This window comes from Ambystoma mexicanum, chromosome 3p (assembly GCF_040938575.1).
Source record: "Ambystoma mexicanum isolate Mex_15411 chromosome 3p, UKY_AmexF1_1, whole genome shotgun sequence".
NCBI classification, from domain to species: domain Eukaryota; kingdom Metazoa; phylum Chordata; class Amphibia; order Caudata; family Ambystomatidae; genus Ambystoma; species Ambystoma mexicanum.
Window position 1 is genome coordinate 935,700,971 of NC_090925.1, and position 20,066 is coordinate 935,721,036.

Here is a 20,066-nt window from a genome sequence, read left to right on the forward strand (position 1 = left end):
GAGACGCGATAGACATCGCTGTGTTGAGATGGAGTTATCCGACATAGGTGTTGTGACTCTCCCCTTGAACCGTTGTCAAGCGACTGTGGAATTAACATATGGCCAAGAGTTTTGTGTAGCAGATACTGATTTTATTGGACTAACACCACACAGAGCTGTGTGATGAGTAGTGTGTATTCACCCGTGCAATAAGAGATATGGTTGAAGGGTACATATGGTCCCCCTGATGAAGTTTAGAAGAATTGTGATTAACTAATATGTGCTTAACGAAACATGTTGGGTTGTCAAGAGTATTGTGAATTCCCAACAATACATTAGAACAATATATTGAGTTGTAAATAACCCCAGGGTAGCTAGTAATGGGGATGAAATCTACTATGATTATGGTATGATTTACATGGGGTATCCTAAAAGCGGAAGGATCCCATGAGCTACTGACCATTGTGTTCCTTTATGTATAACTAGTGATGTGTCCATAAAGGTGCTGTACATTATCTAGTTTTGTATAGGCAGGGTGTTTTTAGGTTTGAGCACAGCAGATTCTTTTTTATAAAACTACAACAATTTTCTATATTTTTTCTATGATTAATGTGGTATTTGAATTTTACCAAAAAATGTCTAAAGGGTTTTAATATATGTGAAATTTTACAGATTGTTTTAGAGTGGTGTATGATTAATTGTGATGTATATGAAATGAAATTGTGATTGTATATGTGTGTTATGTTTATTGTGTGGTAACTTAGTACCTATTTGTTCAAAGTACTAAGTTGTTGAGACCTGGGGATCTCAGAAGGGGATAACAAGTTGACGTTTCTGATCTTTTGTTTAATGATTGTCCATAATTTGTCTTGAGGAGCTTGGTCATAACGTCATTAAATAGCTCCATGTCTCTATTTGGTTTTTGCAGAGCATTTCTATACCACACTTCATGGCTTTAACTGCTCCTGCCTTCACTACTTTCAATTACCTTTTTGTTTCTTTTTATAACCCTCACAGTCTTGACTTTCTCTTACTAGATCGCCCACCCAGCGCTCTTTCTCTTTTTAAGTTCTGGAATACGTACTTGACCTTTTATTACCCTTGGACTTTGTTTTTCTGACTAGGTGTCATCTCTAACCTACTCACTTTACCTGTTCCTTTCTCAAAATCATTGATTCTGTGACAGGTCAGGGTCATGACAACTGTTGGAGGGTAACAGGGACTCTTCCTGGCCTCGGGTGGGAGCCTACCAGGATGTAGGTCAGGACCAATGCTACCTTAGAGGCAGGGTGAAGGAGTTAGGTGGGATCCCATCCCTGCCACCTCCTAGCCCCCCGAACCTCCCAGGAACTTCCTCTGTGTATGCATTGTATATATGTCTGCTGTTACTGCTGTCCCTTCCACAAAGCTTGTCAGAGTTAACACTTGTTTTCTCAAAACAGCTCCCAGAAATCCAGACCAGAACCAGGGGAAAGGATTGGGATTTTTCTTGCCAAACAGACATTAGAAACTGAAAACCTGACCTACCAATCCCACAGAAAAAGAACTGAGTGTAAAAGTAACTGTAGGGGAGCAAGAGAGTCAGAAATACTCCCAAGACCGAATTGGAAGCAAAACTCACCCGCACATGAAGAAAGCCACAAAGAAAACACGTAGTCTGATTAAATGGGTGCTACCCTTCAAACCGAGTGTGAAAAGGGGGCAGGACTAAAAGCCTTTTGAAGCCTTTAAGGGATAGCCTGGTCAGAAACAGGCCATGGGGAGTATGTAACCAGAGGGACCAATGGGATCCAGGAGGACTTTTGGAAGGGGGAGGCTGGCTAATGAACGATCAGAGGAGATTGAAAGGTGTTTGGGTTAGATCAGGTGGAGCAGTGGCTTATCAAGAGATGAGGTGGAGGGTAGACAGTTCAGCGTTGAGGAGACTGGCAGTGTTCTGGGAGAATGATGGTAAGGTATTGTGTGTAGGAGAGAGAGTGTTTTACCAGTTGAGTGTGTGTGTGGTGAGGGGGCTGTAAAAGGTGAAAAAGAAGAGATGGAGAAAGACGTGAAGGGGGATTTAAAGAGGGTGTTAAGAGTGAGACAGAGGTTGTGTAAAAGAAGAGTCAAAGTTGGTAGTACTGCAGAGGGCTGAGAGAAGGAGGAATGTAGTTGGGCGAGATAGGCAGAGTGTGTAAGATCAGGAGACAGAAAGGTGCGGGTACTGTGAGGGTGGCGTAAGTGAAGGGAGCAGATCAAAGGAGAGATGAATTGCAGAGAAAGGAGAGGGCAAGGAAAGTGGTACAGGTAAAAAGAGATAAGAAAACTAGGAGGATCAAGGAGAGTGGAGCTAGCGATAGAGACGGAGAGTGCCAAAAGGGGAAAGAGTGGAAGAGATTGGTGACATTTGGTAGTCCAACAGACAAAAGGTATCCCTTAGAAAATCCCAGATGGAGATAGCTAGAAAAGGGTAAGGCTTTTATGTTCCTCTTTCTAAATTAGGAAGACTTCAATATTAGGAGTTCTTGCTTTGGAGTACGTCGAGATACATTCTGGGAGTTGGGCACACCTAGATTAGGGTAGGGGGAGCATACATGTAGGTCAAGAGAGTTGTGCAGACACCTGAGTTTTAACCATCCCATGCTTCCAAGAACCGTTCTTTGAAACTTTAATAGAATACCCAAAATCTATCATGTTCGTCTGTGGATTTCTCTGAGAGCACCTGTGAAAATTCTTTCCATTTGCTCCAACTTCGTACCCCACCAACCTGATTCAGTCTCTAGGAAAAGACCACTCCTACCTTTACATCTGGTAAGGAGCCCTTTCCCCACCAGCTCATCTGACACCACACGCGCTGCAGGAGCAGCTGATCCCAGAACTGCCCGACCCAGGAGAGCAAATCTCTTTAAGGAGGTCCCATCTTCAATAAGGTGAACACCCTGATGCTAGAAGCCATCCTCCTTGTTTCATGGTCTCTGCAACATATGCAATAAGAGCCCTAACCACATTTGAGTGTACTTTGATCTGCTCGACGACGCCGCCTGATCTGAAAATGGCCACTCGGCCCAAACTCAGTACTCGGCGCCAAAACAAGGCGGTTTATTGCCTTTGCCTAGCAATGCGTGTGGATTTGAAGTGATCCTAACCCTCCGGCAGGCAGAAGACGGCAAAGCCCCTTCCGGTGAAGGCCCTGTTTTGCGCCTGTTTGCGCACTGGTGCGCGGGTGCCTGCTACAACCCTTGTGAGTCCATATGTAGATAAGCCACACTCATTGACCCTTAGTCTCTGTCTCACCTACTACCCCGCTCTGGCTACCTATCAAAAACTGTCTTTACAATACAGGTCATACCCAGACTAAGCCACAACCGCACTACCAGCCATCTAGGATTGCCATCTATCATGCTGAAAACTTAATTGCCGCCTACCGCATCAAAATCGACTGTCGCACACTTGATTACGCTGATTGCCGCCCATGCTGAACTCAAATTGCTGCATACGTTGTTTTTGTTGGACTGCCACCCATTGTGATTTCAATTGCTGCTTGCAAAGTTTGCTTGCCGCCCAAGTTGAAATCAAATTGCAGTCCACTTTTGTTAAAACTGTTGCCGCCCATTCCGCTGAGACCTAAATTGCAGCCAATTCTGTTAAGTTTGATTGCCACCCATCTGTGTATTCAAATTGCTGCATACCCTGCTAAGATTGCTTGCCGGCCATGTTTAAATCAATTTGCAGCCCACTTCTGTTGAAATTTAAGTGCTGCACATTCTATCAAGACTGATTGCCGGACATCTGTGAATCTAAATTGCTGTTAAGATTGACTGAAACATATTCTGTCATAACTGATTGTAACCTCTCTTGTTGATACCGATCTGCCACACTCCAAACACCACACAGCATTATTGCCCCCTCACCTGCCTACCAATGCATCCTGCCACACCACCCCTCCCACCACGTCACACACTCAACTACCAGCACATTCACAACATCACATTTCTTCCTCACCTCATCACTGCTCTAACCCTTACACTAGCCACCTTCTGGCACACAAATCCAGCCATAACACCCACCTCCATCATTCACCTCCCGACCCACACTCCCCATCAGCACGCGTGCTCAGTCAACACTACCCTCACAAGAACACTATGGCCACATCCCAAACCAACCTAGGATATAGATTCTCTAGGCTTAGAGTACGCACCAAGCCCACTCTGCATCCCAGACTGCCCATCTCCACACCCATCAGAAACAAACTTGTTTCACGCTCAACCATTACATACATACACCACCACCACCCCTTGACTAAGCGCCCTCACAACCAGCAAGTTCCTATACAAAGCCCCCCGCATGGGTCCCCTAACCCAACCCACTTGCACACTCTCGCCTCCCACCACTGCACCTCAAGCCCCTCCTCAGCCACCACTCCCCCACACCACAACTGCGCCCCACACCCTACCACCATCCCTAAAAAACACACACCCGCACAGCTTCTTAAATTTTCTCTTAACGCCCGCTCCCTCCCCGCCCATGCCCTTGAGATCAACGACCTCCTTACTACACACAACCTAGATATACTTGCCGTTACCGAATCATGGCTCCACAAGGCTTCTGGCCCTGCCATCTCCCGTGCCCTCCCACAAGGTTACTCTATCCTACGACAGGACCTTCAGCTCACAAATGGTGGAGGTGTAGCCCTTATATCTAAGGATACACTTTCCATAAGGCGATGCAATCACCCATTGGAAGCCAACTCCGACCTCCTCTCAGCTAAACTGTCCCTCTCCGCTAACTGCACTATAAATGTACACATCTATGGGCCCCAGGGACAGCCCCCGATTTCCAAGGGCACCTCCTCCATATTCTAGGCAACAACTTTTAAAGCTCCACAAAAAAAATCCTACTCAGATTTCAATTTAGGTCTCAACGACCCAAACTACAAGGCAGCCCTACCCTTATCCAAATATCTCAAAGACCTTGGCTTCTCACAAAAAATCACAAGCGCGACTCAGGATAAAGGCCGCACCCTCGACTGGGTGGCCAATCTCCACTGCTCCTCTACCAACCATAGTCTCCAACACGACCTTCCCTTGGACTGATCACAATTGCATCCAATTCACAGTGCCCACCTATCCCTCCACTAAAGTAATCACCTACGCCCCCAAGCCATGGTCAGAGGTTCCGAAAAAATTAACCAAGGACAACCTTCTCCCCTACCTGGATGTTCCAGAACTTAAACCTCCCTTCACAAGTGACCCCAGCTCTCTCGTTGACATCTAGTCCCACACACAGAGCCATCAACGCCATAGCCCCGATCAAAGCTAAAAAAGGAAAAGAAATCCATGCACACCAACTCGTGGTTCACAGATTTACTAGCCCTTCGCACCAACAAACGCCTAGCTGCATCTAAATGGCAGGCAAAGGCTAGTGACGCCACGCTGGAAGAATTCAAAAGGCTCTAAGCAATATAAAAAAGCCATTTTCAAAGCCAAGTCTAACGCCTTCAACAACCGTATCAGCAATGCCAGCGCCCAATATAAGAAAATGTTCGCTATCTTTAAAGACCTCATCACTCCCTCCTCCAGCCCAGATGAGATCATCAAAGATGAAGTCTGGTGCTCCAGCATACAGGCAGCCATGCTAAACAAAATTAAACATCCCCCGCCCCTCTCTTCTCCTTCAGAGACATCTCAGAACTGAAAGTCATACATTTACTCCAACACCTTAAAACCATCCATGTGTAACGTTGACACCTGCCCAACTAACCTCATCAAAGACTGCGCCGAATCCCTAGCACCCATCATCACTGCATTCATCAATGCCTCCTTCACCGCTGCTACAGTACCATCCAACCTCAAAAAAACATGGGTCTGCCCCCTCCTAAAAACAACTTCTCTTGACCCCACCTCCCCAAACAACTAACGCCCTATCACTACCGTCCCCTTACTTCTCAAGATCCTACATAAAGCAGCCCAACACCACATCTAACACTCCATAGAGTCCAACACCATCCTAGGCCAAAGGCAATCAGTTTTCCGCAAAGGCCATAGTACTGAAACTGCCCTCCTAGACCTGAAAAATCAAAAACTAAGATAATAGACACGGGCAAACCAGCCCTCCTGCTGCTGCTGCTATATCCATCAGCAGCGTTTGATCTCGGTGATCATAACATTCTTGCCTCCCACCTCACCAACGCAGCTCACTTCTCCAAACAAGCCTCCTCCTGCATAACTTCATTCTTATAAGGCAGAGCCATGAAGGTCTTCTCGGATCAGGCTAACGCCGCACCCACCACCATCCAGTGTGGAGTCCCCCAGGGCTCCTGCACAGCATCTACACTCTACAACTTGTTTACATAACCACTCTTCGACAAACTGGATTCCCTCGGCATAGCATACACTAACTATGCCGATGATACGCAAGTCCTCCTCCCTCTCACCGGCTCCTATGACCAAGACTTAGCATCCCTCCTCCAAATTTACACCGGCATTAAAGCCTTGATGGCTGCCAATGGTCTATGCCTCAATGGAGGCAAGAAAGATCATCCTCCTAAGCCCTACAGAAACCCTGTCCAAACCCAACCAAAAATACTGCAACTTCACCATTGACACCACCACCATCCCCGTCTCCCCTTCGGTGAAGACCCTTGGTGTCTACCTAGACTCTTCCCGGTCCATGACTCATCAGGTTAGCGCTATTGCCTCTGCGTCCGCCCACACCACTAAACTCGTAACTACCATTAAACCGTTCCTATCCAACCAAAACTGCCTCCCCATCAATCAAGCCACTATCCGAGCCAAATTGGACTACTGCAACACTCTGCTAGCAGGCACCTCGGCCAAAAATCTAAATAGGCTCCAAATAGTCCAAAACAACGCGCTCAGAGCAGCTCTTAGTATCCCTAAAAGGGACATCACATCACGCAGGCCAGACGGTCCGCCCACTGGCTCCCTGTAAAAAAGGATCACATTCAAGACCCCTCACCCTCACGCATGAATGTCTAAGCCTCTCTGCCCCCCTACCTGTCACAAACTATCACCAGAGAGTCCTTCGTGCATTCTAAAAGAAGCTACTACGCCAACCAACTATGCAACCCACCCATCAAAAGAGCCAAAGCAGGCGGGATTGGTTTCCCCACACATTGCTCCCAAACTCTGGAATGCCCTACCCACAGCTCTATTGGCCGAGACCTCCCTCCCAGCTTTCCGCAAAGGCCTCAAAACCAACTAACATTCCACCCTCCTCTTCCATCCTGCCTCAAGACCTTGTAACTAAGCTTTTTTTGTAACCAGCAATGAGTTCTTATTTCTGTAACAGCGCCACGATGCCTCCGGGTGTTGTGCGCTTTATAAGTGTTAATAAATAAAGGATGCACACATCGCCACTTTGCCCAGGAAACAAGGTTTTGCCCAGGAAAGGGCTGCCCCTTAAACTGCCATTCTTGTTATGCTCTTATCAGTTACCACATCATCTCTAGACTTCATCCTGCCTCACTTTGTTCCTATACACAAACCAACACATCACTAGCTTTCCCCTGGTCTCTGTTAACTCCTGTAACTCTTCAGCAATCTGAGTGGTTCTAGAAGTCACATTACTGAGCTTTTACCTCTTTCAGCATTCCTCTTATAGACTTGGCTTATTCAATGCTAAGCAACTAAGACGCATTACTTCTCTAGCCCCCACATCCTAGTTGCCTTTTTGCTATAATTATCTCCTGACATCTAGCTCAGTCTTTCAGGAGCTCTTGAATTTCTGCCTGCCATCTTTGCGTCCTATATCTACTCCTAGATCAACTGTTTTTCACTCTCCTTTACCACACCAAAGACAAACACACGCTTCCACTCTACCTTCTTCCTTTGCCCTCCTCTCATTGGGATAGATCTTACTGTCCATTGACGAAAACAACCGATACGATTGCTGCTACCCGTGGTCCTCTCCCATCAGTATTAGCCTGCCTTCTTTATTACCTCTTGTTGGTTTAATTATTTCTCTTCTGGTACATTCCCCTCTCTAGTTTGAACATACTCCAAACCTCCCCATCCTTATAGCTTATTTTGGTCCATCCATACATTCTGTTAGGGGAGAATATTAGTTTAGCATTTTCCCACTATAGGACTTCAATGGAACTTTCCGCAGCTTTGTCAAGGTCATGGACCCCTTCCCACTTTTGTGGAAAGTAAAGCCCTTTTAGTTTTGCTTGGCTACTCATCTAATTTATTTTGAGGGCACTGACAAGCCCTTAAGGCAACCAGTGCAGTGGGATACCTTTTCCCAGTTTTTCTGTTTTGTTTTAATGTAGCACACTCCACCTTACAGCCCACTTTTTCACTTGTGTGTGGAAACATTTTGTCTGTCTATTTCCTGTGCTTCAGATAGGCTGGTGGCAGTGAACCTTATTTTTCATCTTGTACCAGTGCACTCCTGTGCATCATTGTTTTTTACCGCATAATGCCATTTTGAGTAACATATGCTCAAAATGGCCATTCCATGCGAGTTAAGTTTTGTTCTTTTGCCATTTTCCTTTTTGGCAGTCTTCTTCCTGCCCCCTCAGTCCAGGAAACTCCATAGAAGGGAATGCACTTTCACAGGAACCATTACTGGACAAGTGCACCTTTGTATGGCGTACCTGGTCAGCAGTGAGTTTGGAATGTTCTAGCCCCAATACAGCCAAAATAAACAGGTTTGAAAGGTATGGTTCTGCCCCACGCATGACGTGCTTTTACTAGTTGGGTTGAGAATCTGGCATGCTAGTGACTTGTTGATAACTGCTCAGACCACCAGGTACCCTTTGTTACACACATTTTAACTCTAACCAAGTCGCATGCGCTCTGCCCCAGACATTTCCAATGGTGTACCTTGATCCTGCATATAATCACTTCATATAGCACTTTTGTGATTTATTTAGCTAGTATTTTCTAGGTCATGTACCAACACGTGTTTTGCCCTCTCCAGGCTTTTTCAAAGCTAAATATTATAGTCACATAAATTAGATTATTGAACAAATATCACATAGCACTAAAAGACATTTTTTGTGTTTAGAAGGTAAGAAAATCACGAGTAGAAAAGAAGAAACAATGATTCATTTTTATGAAAACAGTATCGAAATTGGTAAGTGCTTCCGTATTTGCTCCTAACATTTTATGAATCATTCTTACTTGCAAAAACCCCTCGTCCTAACGAACATCCTTCATGAGTATTCAGAGTGATATACCCTCATGAAATTGTTATACTTTGTGGATCACTGGGAACTAGATGTATGGACTAACAGATGTACCCGTGCTTCGCACAGTAATTCCTACTTCAGTACTAGTTTGAAGTTTATTTAATGAACTAAACCAATTCTCCTTTGTAACAAATATTGCTAGTCTTTCCTGTAAGAGCTAGTGTGAACAAATTGTCTTTGTTTCCAACTCTGCAGCAAGCCAACTAATCGGATCATGAGAAAAGCATGAATCCCGTAAATTGATTCCAGCTACTTTGAGTTGGAATGTTGAAATAGCACAGGAAAATTATTGGTGCCCTGATCTACAGCCGAGGCAGCAGCGACCTCAACATAAGTGCCATATGTGTACGGCTGAAGCATGTAAGCTTTGTACTGTTGAGAGGGCATACATTCATCAACTTCTATGGGAAATTAAGTTTCTGTAATTGTAATGAGAGAGATTTGCCACAATGTGACTGACAACGTCATTGCAGACACTATTGCAGAGACATGCACCGTTTCCTGTCACCCGCATTACTACAAGAGGACTGTATTGTGTCATGCGCATGACTTCAAAAGAGTGTGCTGCTGTCAGCTAGAATGTGGATAGTGTGGAAAGTTTAGGAACAATGAACTGCTGACATTTTCATGAACTGCAGAACTACGGAGCGAAGAGCCATATGGCAGGGGTAAGCATTGCATTGCATTTTATATTTTCTATTTTTTGTATACACCCTGGAACCTACCCACATGCCAAATTTTAGGTTTGTAGCATGTTGGTATGCTGAATATTACGAACAGACGCACACATATCCCAAAACTTCCATTCTATATTTATATAAAGATAACGGATAAATTAGAAGTTACTCACCGTAATGACTAACTTACTCCTAGTCCATAGTCCCCTTTCTTCCATACTGTATGGGCGTCCCTCGCTAGGGATGGGTGACAGAACCTTTTTCACCAGAAAAAATAATCTTCCCCCTTTAAAATTTAGAGGGGCGCGGCCCTGGGTGCATGCACCACCCTGACTCCGCCCACCGACGGCACTCCTCAGTCCCCTTTGACGCGTCGACAATATTACCATTGCATGACTCCAGTTTTATTAAGGGGGGGGGGTGGGTGAGGCGTCTGGAGGAAAGGGGACGATGGACTAGCAGTACGTTAGTCACTACGGTGAGTAACTTAGAATTACTCCTACGCCCCGTCCCCTTTCCTCCACACTGTATGGGCAATTACAACTGAATGTAGCCCCAGGGTGTAGAGGAGACCCTCCTAAGAAAACACGTTCCTTAAAACTGACCAAATGCAGTGTCTGACATGGAGCTGGCATCCAAGCAGTAGTGCTTGCAGAAGGCCGAAGGCATAGCCCATGTAGCCACCTTACTGATGACCTGCCAAGGAACATGCCTCTGGAAAGCCACAGCTGTGGTCAGGCCCGGATAGCGTGGGCATGCATATTTGCCAGAAGTGGTTTAAGCTGCCCCACACAAGCCTCCTTGATGGCTGCAACCATCCATCTTGCTATGGAGGCCTTGGAAGCTTGATAGTCTGGCCTTGACCCACCGAATGTGACAAAGAGGGCTTCCGACTTGCGGAAGCTCTTGGGTCTGTCCAGATAGAATTTTAGAGCACGCCTGACATCCAGGCAGTGCAGGACCCTCTATGCATCGTCCTTGGGGTCCGCGAAGAAAGTAGGTAGCACTATCTCCTCATTGAGATGAAACGAGGAGACCTAGGTAGAAATGCTGGAAGTGTTCCAAGGACCACCTTGCCCTTATGAAAGGTAGTATAGGGCTCTGAAGCCACCAGTGCCTGGATTTCACTGATCCTGTGTGCAGACGTGAGGCCCACCAAGAGGGTGGTCTTAATGGTGACCAGCCTGATGTCCGTGGACGCTATTGGCAGAAATGGTTTATGCGCTAAGGTGCCCAAAACTACACCGAGGTCCCACACCGGGTGTGGCTTCTTGATAGGTGGGTAGAGCCAGGTGAGGCCCACCACATACCTCTTGACTATCGGGTTGGAGGATGAAAAGACCTCTGCCTCAGAGTTCCTATAGGCTCCGATGGCCGCCAGATAGGTGCGGCATGTGTCTACTTGCACCCCCGAGTGTGCGAGGTGTGCCGAGAAGGATAGCACGTCATCCAACGTGCAAGTCAAAGGATCGATTTCCTTCGATTCTGACCAGTGGCAAAACCTAGTCCACTTGCACTGGCTCCTAGAAGAGTCGCTTCTAGAGCCCTGTATGATGTCTAGGTTACCCTGTGACAGACAGATGCTTTTGTGTGACCTTTTCAGGAACCATGCTGCAAGGGCTAACCTCTGGGGTGGGGTGGATGACCGTGCCTCCCTGCTGCGAGAATGAGCTGGACCCAGCGGAAGGTACACTAGGGCCTATTCTGACAGGCCGAGCAGTTACGAGAACCATTGCCTCACAGGCCACCATGGAGCTATCCGGATGAAACGCAGGTACCGGGTCTCCCTGATCTTGCAGATTACCCTGTGGACCCGGGGAGCTGGAGGGAAGGCAGCGTTCATATTGTCCCATTGTATCTGCATTGCGTCTCCCAGAGAGCCCCAGCCGACACGAACTGGGGGCAACTCTTGTTGGACCAGGTGGCAAAGAGATCCACATGCAGATGACCACATCTGTTGAAGATCCCCTGAAGGACTTGCTCGTTCAATTGCCATTCGTAGTTGTCCACACCCGGTCTGCTGAGCCTGTTCGTCTCCAGGTTGGACTCCCCCGGGAGGTTGATTGCCTTCAAGTGCATGTTTTCCAGTGCCCACTCCCACATGCTGACTGCCAAGGTGCATAGGGACCGAGACCTGTTGCCACCCTGCTTGTTGATATAATACATGCTGGTGGAGTTGTCCGTCTGGATGAGGATCGTTCTGCCACTGATCATTGGAAGGAAGGCTTTGAGAGCCAGCCATATCGCCTTGAGCTCTAGCCAATGGATATGGGCCAACTGTTCCTTAAGAGACCAAACTCCATGGACGCTGTGGCTGTCCACAGTGGCTCCCCAACCCTCCAAAGAAGAGTCTGTGCTGATGGTAACCTGCAGTGCTGGTTGCCTGAAGGGTCTGGCTATCCTCAAGTTGCAGTCCGTTCTCCACCAGACAAGTCCTGGTGGAGAAAGGTAGGATGCTGACGAGTTGCACCTGGGAACCCCGCTCCTGACTCCATGATCTGAAGTGCAGCTGCAAACGTCTCATTTTGGACCTTGTGTACGGCACTGCCAGTAGACATGCCGCAATGATACCCAAGAGGTGCAGGTACCATTATGCGGAGGTCGCCGCTCTGCTGTGAAAATGACCTGTGGCCCTATTGATGGCTGTGATCTTGTCCTCCAAGGGAAAAACATTCTCGGAGCTCGTGTCCCAGATGAGGCCCAGGAACATTCGATTCTGCGTAGGCTCCAGCTGTGACTTGAGATTGAAGGTAAATCCCAACTGTATTCATGAGGTGTGAAGGACCACCTCCGGGGATCTCGCCCTGACGAGCCAGTTGTCAAGGTATGGACAGACATGGTGACCCTGGGCCCTAAGAAGGGCTGCCATCGCATTGCTAAGTCTGGTAAAGACCCTGGGGGCTGAATGGAGGACAAAGGGTAGAACTGTGTATTGGAAATTAAAGCCCATGATCCTGAACCTGAGGAAGGACCGATTAAGCTACCAAATCGGGACGTGTAGGTATGCGTCCTTCAGATGGAGGGAGCACATCCAGTCTCCCCTGCATACTGTCTCAGCAATAAGCACTGGGGTAACCATTTTGAACATTTGAAGAAGGAGGGAAATGTTCAAGGTGTAAAGGTCCAAGACAACTCTCAGGCCAGCCTTGTTGTTCTTGCGAATGACAAAAAAATCTTCCCGTAGAAGCCCATTCCCCGCTGGGAGGCCGGGACTTCTTCCACTGCCTGAATCTCTACGAGCAATCGAATTTCCGCCAGCAGAGTTGTCCCAATCTGTGGAAGTGGAGAAGGGAGGGGAAGGAGGAACTGGTAGGCAGTGAGTATCCAAGGGTCTGCAAACTTCTAGCACCAATAATCTGTGTGAAGGGCAAGCCTGCCCCCTCCTCCCCCAACTGGAGACACGTGGGCCTGCAGGGGCGTGACATGCCTTCTTTCCCTCCGAGGGTGGAGCGGAGGAGGGGGGACTGAAAAACGCCCTTGCTCCCTGCCTTGTGCCATTTACACCAGTGCTGACTTGGAGACCGGTCCGACTGTCTTGACCTCTGTTCCTGGAAGCCCCGGAACCTGCCGAAGGCCCGCACCTTGTTGGAACGCTGATGCATCTGGCTATACGTCTTGGCCGTGGACTTCGTGAGGGTAGATAAGGACTTTGCAGTATGGGAACTCTTTTTCACATCTAGCTCCTCATCTGTGTTGGAATGAAAAAGGTTGCCACCCTCAAATGGAATGTCCACTAAGCATTCCAATATGCGCTACTAGACATCCGGGTTGAATTTGGTAGCCCGTAGCCAGGCAGTCCTCCTCATGTCCATGGCGATGCAGCTGGCACGGCCTGAGGTGTCCATGTGTGCAAAGGTTGACTCCATGATGGCCTGGGCCACCATTTTCGCTTCTGCCAGCCCCACCTTAAAACGTGCCTGACTGTGCACCGGAAGGAAGTCGGCTATTTCCCACCAAAGCCCTTGATTAACAGCTGCAAGCATGGCGTCTGCATTCGACAGACGAAGATGCATTGAGGCTTTGGAATAGACCTTCTTTCCATATGCCTCAAAGATCATCCACTTTGCCTAGAAGCACAGAAGACTAGGTAGCCGAGGAAGATAGAGGCTTGGAGTAGAGTGAGGCCACGGCAATCACCAAAGAGTGTGGCTGAGGGTGTGCCGAAAGCAAGAGTGGATCCCCCTCCAATTGCCTTTACTTGGCGTCGAGGCGCTGGTTGGTAGGCCGTGTCGAATGGGGTTTAAACCATCCCTTTTTGGCCAAGGCGACAACGTCCTTTTGCATCGGGATCCAGGTTCTAGCCGCAGGGCGTACAATGAGGACCTCGGCCAGGACCACCGCCTCCAGAAGCCCCAGGTATTTGACCAAACCTGTGAGTCGTTAATGGAAGGCCTTGGCTGAAGATGGCATGCTGGGGTCCTCCTCCTCCGTGTCCACTAGGGTGGACGGCTGGTCCGGAGCAGGTGGAGGAGTGCTGGGCGCTCAGGGTTAAGGTGTGGGGACTGGAGCAGAAGGCTGCTGTCGAGGATGGTGTGGCACCACCTGAACTGTAGGAGGCAGGGGAGCCGGGATCGAAGGACCTGGCGTGGGCATCTGGGGCTGCGCAGGGGCCTGGGGTGCTGAGCCATAGGAGGAATGAATATAGGCGCATGAGGCGGGACTGGTGGCAGCATGTCCCTGACCACATCCCGAAGGATGGCACTCATCTGAGGGCACCTCATCAGAGTGAGGAACTTCTCAAAAAACCTGTCCTCGCATGCTGGTGGGGTGGTATTGACGGAGAAACGTGCAGTTGCTGGGGCCTGCGCCCACTATGCCTTAATGGTTGCAGGGTGTATCTGCCCTGCGACGCTGAAGGATAAGCTGTAGGCCACGTACCTGGCGAAGACAGGTCCCACCTGGACACTATCTCCTACCTGCTCCCCGAACGGGGGTGGTGTCGGAGGAGCTGCCATTTTGTCTGGTGCGGCAGCCATTTTGTCGGGCTGCATACCACGTGCCTGCGTCATGGTGCTTGCCGTTAGGCAAGATTGTGTGCAGTATCCTTTAGAAGACTACAGCAACCTTGCTCTCCTGGCAGTAGGAACCCAACCCAACCTTTGGTATAAGTCTGTACTACATAGGTTGGTAGTGTGGCTGAGCAGCCAGGCTCATTTAAAGAGGGGTCAATGTGAGCAGTAGGGTTGTACCACAGAGTTTCACAGTAACAGTTATTCAAATAAACACATACTCAAGGTTTCTTGATTAAACAATTATTAATTTCACAGTCAGTTAGCTGGGACCTTAATCAAAAGGAGAGAGGGAGGATCCCCCCCGAGGGCATTTCATCCCACTCCCTGCTACACCATACAATTAAGGTAGGATTGCTAAACACCAGATCCATGTGCAAACACGCACTCAGCATACATGAGCTGATCAAGGAGAAAGAAATTGATCTACTTTGTATTACTGAAACGTGGCTGAAAGACCCCAATAGGACCCACCTGTGACAGTGCTGTACCAGAGGGATACACAGTGTATAGTACTAACAGGGAAGGTAGCCAGGGTGGGGGAGTGGCTATTGTAGCAAGAGTCGTTGAAACTATTCAAAGCAGATTTCAGTTGTCACGGATGTGAAACCCTACAGCTCAAATTAACGTCTACACCCAACAACTGCATCAACATAACCGTCATTTATAGACCTCCATCGTTAGTCTCAAACTTTGCAAATGAGTTTAGCTCACAACTCAAGCTTAAAATCACCTAATTCATCCACATTGTTAGGAGACTTTAACCACTGGAGAGGTAATAAGGTGGATAAAGAAGCCATCTCTCTCGAGAAGACCTTAATAAATCTTGATTACGTTGGTATTAACAAACAAACCCACAACCCCACAAGGCAACCAACTGGACTGGGCCTTAACGCACAACCTGCAGACTCGGAGGGTCTTCGCAGAACCATGTATATGGAGTGATCACTACCTGGTGTCTTTTGAGGTATTATTGGCTAACACCAAACAGCATCATAATCCTCATAACAAGCACAGAGAAGAAATTTTAAAAATGTAGGACCAGAACAACTCAAACCCTGTATCACAAGAATCCTGAAATCCTTCCAAGAGCAAGACAGTTGTGAAATAATGATGGACAAATACCTTGCACAGATTCAGAATCTGGTGGAACAGGAAGCTCCCATGAAAACTAAAATAGCCAGGAAAAATAGTAATCACCAGAAGTGGTTCAGTGAAGAACTAAACAAACAGAAAGTAGAAAAAAGGAGCGCTAGAAAGAAAATGGCACCAAAATCGCTCCAAGGAAAATAAAGACAACTGGAGTCAAGCCAATATAAAATACAGGGAAAGCATTATGGAAGCTAAGGCTATTCATTAGCATAAAGAAATAGCAGCAGCATCAAATGCTACAAGAAAATATTTGAAATATTAAAAAGCAGAATTCACCATCTAAGGAAGACTGCGATATAGTCCAAAATGCCTTCGCAGCAAAAATGCAAAAGGCAAGAGACAATATAGTTAAAGCCAGAGAACAATCAGCAGAAGTCATGCCAGAGAAAGACTGTCTTAATCAGGGAGTCACTGATTCCTTTAATTTCACATCAGTCTCGGAAGCAGAACTGCTCGTGGCACTAAACAAAATGAAACCAACATCATGTGCCGAAAATATACTTCCTTCAAAAATTATACTAGAAAATAAGGAGATATTCACATCTGCTTTGGTTAAAATAATTAACGCATCTTTTAAAGAAGGTTCAGTACTGAGGATAATTTAAAATGTCACAATCACGCCTTTGGTTAAAAAGGTTGGCCTTGACCCCAAGGACCCAGGTAATCTACATCCAATTACTAATGCTAACTTTGTCCTTAAAATATTGGACAAAACAGCTACGATCCAATTACAGAAACATCTAGAGGAGCAAGCAGTACTCCAACAACGATCTGGCTTCAGGGCCGTCCATAGTACGGAAACACAAAGCCATATGCTCGAGTTAGTGGACAGAGGCAAAACTGGGATGTTGATGCTGTTGGACCTTAGTGCAGCCTTCAACCTGGTCGATCGCCAGGTCCTAGTAAAAGTGCTAAAAAAAATAGCGGGATGCTCCCTGATTGCCTTGGACTGGCTCATATCCTTTCTTTCGGAGTGTCAAGCCAGAGTACACTGCGGGGGGAATGTTTTCTGAGGCTATCTCAATTATTATCAGTGTACCACAGGGAGCTAGCCCATCTCTGTTGTTCAACATATATATGAGAAGTCCCTGTGATCTGTTGGAGGACGTCAACGTCTTTTTCACAAATTACACCGACGATACGCAACTGGTATTAGAACTAGAGGGCGATCACACAAGAGATAGTGCGTAATTAGCTGCAATCTACAGCATAATAGACCAGTGGATGCAGCAAAACTGGATGTGCCTAAATAACACAAAAACAGAGCCCTTGATCTTTGGAACCAGCACAGCCAGAGCCAAACTGGGAGAAGAGTTTAATTTCTTCTCTATCATAGACGCCAAAATCCAAGTCTCGTGCAAGGTTAAGACCCTGGGGATGATGGTAGATGCCCAGGTGAGCTCAGAGGCTCAGGTCAACTATTTACACAAAAACAATTCATACTCTACATGCCTCATTAAAGCCATTAGACCCTATCTGAGAGAAGAGATTTCTGCAACTATAGCTAGAGCAATAGTACTATCCAGGCTAGACTATGGAAATGCATTGCTGTTGGGAGCAACAAAAAAAGACTGCCAGGTGTCAAGTCATGGAAAATGACGCGGTTCGTCTAGTGAAGAAACTAAAAACTAGGGAGCACACAACAGAGGTAAGGAAATCATTGCATTGGCTAAGAGTTGAAGACGGAGTGAACTTCAACTCAATGACAATCATTCACAGGTGCATCTTCGGAGAGGCCCGCTATACTTCAACAATTTACAAGATATAGCCCCTCGAGACAACTACGCTCAGCGGATAAAAAGGACTGCTAAACTGCCAAGAAACAAGCTCAAAGCAGGCATGGGCAGATCCTTCATTGTTTGTGCGGCGCAACAGTGGAACAAACTACCACCTAAATTACGGTTAGAATAAAATAACTATCAAACGTTTAGGAAGAGCTTGAAGAATTGCCTCTTCACGTAAACTTTATGCTTAGCAAAATAAAAACCTGGTGAGACAGATGTTCATTCCAAATGTGACCATTACATGTTTGTTATCAGCGCCCTGATGCCTGCGGGCTGCCAGCGCTTTATAATCACCCATAACATAACATAAGCCTTCTTCAGAGGAAGCAAAACATGTAACAATTACAATACACTTGAAAACACTGTTTCTCTAAATCGGATGATACCTATTGGGGCTGGCACACGGACACGTCCTACACTCTCAGGGGACTTCAATAGCTAGGACACTGTGGACATTGAATAATCACTGGTACATTTTGAGCAATAGTGAGTTTGGTGCAAAGGTTAGATTGGAGAATAAAACAAAGGTTAAACATTCCATAAACAGGCAAGTACTTTTGAAACCTTCCAATGTCAAGTACATTTAACCCTTTCCTGGGGGAAAGGTAAAGGCACAGAGTCAGAGGTAAGAAGAGTCTATCAGGAAGCCAGGGCAGCCAATGTTAGTTGAGCAAACTCTAGGGGAGCTGAAGATCTTCTATGCAGGTAAGTAAAAGTCTTGCACAATGTTTTTAGAAAAGTTTTTAGAAATAAGATTCACTTGAAGGGCCACAAGCTGGGAGGGTTGTGAGGGTCAATGGTGTAAGCAACTCTGCAAGGGCAACCAAGACAAGTCTCAACTGAGAGCAAGTAAGGCTACACAACAAGAGGTATGTCCTAAATGGTTCTAAACTGGCTTTTGTTCCTGTACAGCTCTGCAGATCCTGGTGTTCCTGGGCCTAAGTCGTGGGGGAAAGGGGGATGATGTCTGGGGACTCCAGCACTTCAATGGGAAGATCAGCAGCAGCAATGGGCAAGCTTCAATTCAGCCACACTTTGGCTCCTCACGTCTGACAGCAAATAGCAACACCGTGGTTGTTGGATACCACTTCAGACTTTCCTCGCATCTGGGGTCCAGCACTCTGTTGAGGTGGCTCGGGCTTAGTCAGTCCTACTTCAGGAAGTACGGAGGATCTTTCTGGCGCTCGGGTCTGACTTAAAAGTGATACACTCGATTTGGTTTTCCTCTCCTGCAACTTCTGTTCCAGCAGCAGCAGAAGTACAGCCAGCACCTAGAGGATTTCCAAACGAGTTCACTTTGGAGTTGCTTGGTCCCACCAACTCAAGGTGAGAAGTCGTCCTTACAGGGCTTCTCTAGCTGAGGCGAATTCGGAGCTTCCGCACAGCAGCAGGGCTTCACTGTGCAAACCAAAGTTCCAGGAGTTGCAGCAGACGTCTCTTCCAAGTTCTTCTTCAGATTCCTTCGTCCAGTGGTCGACTGCCTGCCAAGCCAAAAAGCCTTGCCTTTTATGCAGGTTTCTCCCATTCAATCCAGCCTAGCTGTCAATCAGAAAGCAGGGTAGCTGTCCTTGCCGGACAGCCAGCCGGCCAATCACCTTTCAGTGCATTCCTGTATCCAATTGGATTAAGCACATGGAGTTTCGGGCACCTCACTCACTTCCTGCCCCTGACAGACATACTGGAGCCAGAGGCGGGCTTCACTTGCGAATCCCGCCAAAGACAAAACAAACAAAGGGACCAAACCTGGTTCGGCGTGCAGAGTAAATCTCAAGTAGGACCTTTCCAACAAGAAATGGCGAGAAAGGAAGACCAGGGCCATCATGATGAAATGGGCACCCATGTGTGCTTTACTGCAGCCGCGAACGCAGCCTGCAGTAAAAACACAAATGGTAGTAAAAAGTAAACCACTGCCACCACTCATTAATTGTAGAAAGGGTAACAAAAATGTTACATGAGAACTAGACAGGGGGGATACTAAGTAACCCCTCCAGCACCCTATGGTAAGAGTGTGTGCTGGGTCTAGAAAGTTACAATTGTAAGTAAAGTCAATTTCACTTCACTGCTCTTGGAAACAGTAGTTTCAAAAAGAGAAGGTATATAAACCTCTGGGTACACAGCACTACCAGCGACACAGCCAAGGGCACTACGCCTACCAGGCCTTGTGCTGAGGTGCAGGGTAGGCCTCAAGCTCCACGGCCAAGAGTTCTGGAGGAGGCTGGGCCCAGTGAGACGAGTCTTAGGGAGAATTCTCTGAAATGGGCTAATTCCC

General features: G+C 47.2%; 1 protein-coding gene across 6 annotated transcripts in view; it reads right to left on the reverse strand.

The window, feature by feature from the left end:
• CPNE1 (copine 1) overlaps positions 1–20,066 on the reverse strand; it is a 677,094-nt gene that overhangs the window by 283,393 nt on the left and 373,635 nt on the right. The window lies entirely within an intron of this gene.